This window comes from Astyanax mexicanus, chromosome 7, assembly GCF_023375975.1.
Source record: "Astyanax mexicanus isolate ESR-SI-001 chromosome 7, AstMex3_surface, whole genome shotgun sequence".
Classification (NCBI taxonomy): domain Eukaryota; kingdom Metazoa; phylum Chordata; class Actinopteri; order Characiformes; family Acestrorhamphidae; genus Astyanax; species Astyanax mexicanus.
In genome coordinates this window covers 10,219,056-10,223,226 of record NC_064414.1, presented here as the reverse complement: position 1 = coordinate 10,223,226, position 4,171 = coordinate 10,219,056, and the positions used below count along the sequence as shown (strand labels likewise).

The following is a 4,171-nucleotide window of genomic DNA, read 5'->3' as shown; positions in this document are numbered from 1 at the left end:
CACACATACACACATTGAGTAAAAGTTCAAATAAGAAGAGGTGTTTCCATGTTAGAATTAAAAACATCATATCTACCCTGTGCTCTAATCACTGGCCACTTTATTAGAAACACCCATCCCTACCCTGTGCTTCCAATTATTGGGGCCACTTTATTAGAAACATCTTCCCTACCCTCTGCTTGCACTAACTGCTCCATATTCTGCTCCACAAGTCATAATATGGGTGTCAGTCTGTAAACTAGAGAAGCTCTTACTCTCTCTTAGCTCTTAGGAGACTCTGGGCAGCAGGAATGTTCACACCAGATGTAGCAATGGTTGAATTTTTAATTCTAAATGAATCAGAGTGAATACAATTATTCTCTACCCACCTCAACTCTTTAAATCCACAGATTCTTCCAGAACCTCCACCTTCAGCTGAAACCTTCCAAACAGAGTAAGAGTCTTCTGATCTCAGTCGGTCCAGTGGAACACAATCTCGCTGTGCCTGGATTTTCTGTTTCTGTTTATAAATAATCACACTGACTGGGGGATGGGGGGGTCAAGATGAGCACACACACATACACACACATGCACACACACACACACACACACATACACACAGTTAGTTTGCTTTCTCATATTCTGTTTAAACTTGGTGTGTGTGTGTGTGTCTGTGTAAAGGGGGGGGTGCTTGGTTATATTAAGGATCTCCATTATATTTAGCTTGATGATGGCCAGTGTCTGTGGAAATCCTGATCCTGATTCCATTAACTGGCCACTTTATTACAAACACCTATCTATCACACTGTAAGCCTGGTTTTGAGGAAACCGGATGCATTAAAACATGTTTACTAAGAAATTTGAGCTAATTAAACATACAATTTATTGTACATTAATTAATTATTATTATTTTTTTGTTTTTGTTTTTTTCAACTAACTAAAGTATAGAAATTAGTTGGAATAAAATGCTGCAGAGTAAACAGTAAAGCACTGAGTTTGCAGTTCAGAAAATGATGCTCGCTCTACAACATAAAGGCAAGGCAGCAAATAATAATATGTGACCTGCATACTGCTACCACTGCTACCACACTGCTATCTACACTGTGCCTCTGCTTAATGGGCACTTTATTGAAATCCTATACCATCCTCTTTTACTCAGTGGCCACTTCATTAGAAACAGGTTCATTATTAGAATAATGTGTTTTTTGGCCCTCTAAATGTTTAACAATTATTTTATTTATTATTTTTCTTTGACAATATATCATATTTACAGGATTTCAGAGTACAAAAAAAATTATTAGCTAAATCACTTTAGTTTTAATAAAAACTTGTTTGAGCTAGAGTTGCAGATATGGTAAATTGATCATGATTACCTGCTTTGTTTCATACTTATAATTGCTGAAAATGTAGCATATAGGTGGGGGTTTCCAAGATGCAAAGGTGGAAAGGGTGCTTTATATTTTTTAATGAAAACAGATAAATTAATCATTAAAGTGCATGGGGAAAAAAAATGTTATTTAACCACTTCACAGAATCATACAATTTAACAAACAGAACAGCAGACATGACTAAACAGTATTAAAATGTAGAAAAAGTAGGATTCCTCAATATTATAATAATAATATGTTTGTCTGGTACTGTATATATTTACAGTACCAGTCAAACGTTATTAATTATTTTAAATGTTCTACATTGTAAATTAATACTTAAATCATTCAAACTATGAACAAATTTAATTGAAACTATGAAATTATTTTGTAAATAAAAACGTTTATTAAAAGATTTTCTCAGTCAGCTTTATGAGGGAGAGTCAGTTGAAATAGCTTTCAGTTAACAGCTGTGCTGAGTTATCAAGAGTTAATTACTTGAATTTCTTTCCTCTTAATGTGTTTTAGAGCATCAGTTGTAAAGCTGTGAAGAGGTAGAGTTGGTATACAATGAATAGCTCCATTTGAGTAATGTTCTAATCCATATTATGGCAAGAACTACTTAACTAAGTAGAGAAAAAATTACAAAGAAATGAGGGTCAGTTAATCCTCAACTGCAGTTGCAAAAACCATCAAACATGTCATGATGAAACTGGCTCTCATCAGGGCTGCCCCAGGGAAAGAAGAGCAAGATACTAGCTTCAGAAACCGCAGGTTAAAAGCACCCAGATAAGAGCACCTAAATGCTTCAAAGAGTATTTTGGTTTTACTACATTACATTACATAACAATGTAGAAAAAAATGAGAAGGGTTGACTGTTTAGACTGGTACTGTGCAAAAAAAAAAAAAAAAAAAAAAAAAAATATATATATATATATATATATATATATATATATATACACACACACACAAAAGTACCTTACTCTCTCTGTAATCTCTGTAGTCTATAATGTACCTTTGGGTGCAAAGTGGAAGTTTACACGTTCTGCTTGTACCCCCTATTGATCCTCTTTAGCTATTGATCAAGTAATTAAAGAGCTGATCACACTCGTTCTCTCTTAGTAGTTTTTGATCAGTGATCAGTGTGTGCTTTTAAAGGTGATCAATGAGATTAATTGATTAGCTTCTGAGTAGATTAACACGGAGATGATGTTTGAAAGCATTTGTGACACTAGGTGGAGCCAGAGAGCATCGGCTTTTAATTGACTGGACCCTCCCATCTGTTCCCACCTGGTGGAGCATCAGGTAACAGAGTGGAGTTGAGGAGCTTAGTGTGAGTGAGCGCTCAGTGCATATGTGTGTGTGATAGAGGGTGTGTGTGAGTGTGTGTGTGTCAGGATGTGAGAGAGCTCACTGTGGGCGCTGAACTCAGAACTCAGAACGTGTGGAAGTGTGGAAATGGCTCACCTGCAGTTTCCCAGAGGAGAGTAGGACTGGGACTGGACAGAGCAGAACTTCCACAGAGATACGGAACGGTAAGAACGCCACTTTAACTGGGATTATTCCAGATACAGACTTAAGACTTCTGCTTATGAACTTTGGTGGAGTTGTGTGTGTGTGTTTGTGTTGTGTTCTCCCTGAGGCTGTAAACTCTTCTTTTAGTTTCAGTCATTCCAAACTAGTTTTAGTTTCAGTCCATCAAAACCAGCTATTCCTGCAGTTTGGAAAACAATCCAAACCAGCTTTCCTGTCCACCCACAGGAACTCCAGGTGCTCTGTTCTTTCTCAGATCTCTGCTGGCTCTGTTTTTACACATTTAAAGAGGGTCTACTGTGTGTTGGGTTTGTTGGTGGTCTGCTCTTGATGAAGCTATTTTGTTGGAATCTGTGTTTTCCACTGATGATGATGATGATGGATAAACTTGGTAGAAAGTGTGTAGTTCAGAAAAGTAGAACTTTTCTTGCTTAAATTAGATTGTGTTTAGATTGTGTTTGTGTTTAATCTGGATTGTTTTCACAAAAGTATCTCAGTACAAGTCTGATTTATAAAGAGTGGAACAAGCAGCAGAACACTGTCTACAGTACAGAAGATCATAAGACTAGAATAGCTCAGTAATTTGATTTAATTCAGTTCTGTTTAGAACTGTTCATTTAGCTTCTGTTAGATAGTAAAACTCAGAATTCAGTTCACTCCAGTTTACTTCACTCTAGGTAATTGCTTTAATGCATTGCTTCATTTCATTGCTTCAGTTCTGCTAAGCTAATTTACTTCCAAAATGATGTTCCATTTGATTCGGCTTTGCTTTATTTGATTGGGTTCAATTAAGTTAAGTGCAACTCAAATAAAAAAATTTAGTGTCAGATCAGATCAGTTTTAATAGATTCAGCTTAGTTTAATTCGATACTGCTTAATCTTGTTAGATTCAATTCAAGTGCGTTTGTTCTTCATTATTTAGTTTAGTCTATTTGTATTCTCTTTAATTCAGTTCATGTCCGGTCCAGTTATGTTCCATTCAGTTTTGTTTGTTTTTTTTGTTTTGGTCAAATTCAGTTCAGATAAGTTTAGTTTTCTTTGATTCAGTTCAGTTCAGTTCAGTTGACATCATTCATGCAAATTTAGTTTAGTTGTACTTGATTTCGTTTAGTTCCATTCAGTTTACTGTGCTTCAGTTCAGTTTAGTTCAAAAGTGTTCAATTCCTTAATTTTTAGTTTGGATCAGTTCCGGTCAGCTTGTGTGAATCAAATAAATTTAGTTCAGTTCATGTAAAATATTTCCTTTAATTTAGATCAATATCACTAGATTCAGTTTGATACTGCTTAATTTT

At 35.5% G+C, this 4,171-nt stretch overlaps 1 protein-coding gene across 3 annotated transcripts in view; it reads left to right on the top strand.

Moving 5' to 3' along the window:
* Nucleotides 1-2,662: 2,662 nt before the first annotated feature.
* Nucleotides 2,663-4,171, top strand: part of si:dkey-157l19.2 (uncharacterized protein KIAA1522 homolog) — a 59,819-nt gene continuing 58,310 nt past the window's right edge. For all 3 annotated transcript variants that reach the window (XM_049481069.1, XM_049481070.1, XM_049481068.1), the window contains exon 1: nucleotides 2,663-2,881. The gene's annotated coding sequence lies outside the window, so the exon portion shown is untranslated. The remainder of the gene's footprint in view (nucleotides 2,882-4,171) is intronic.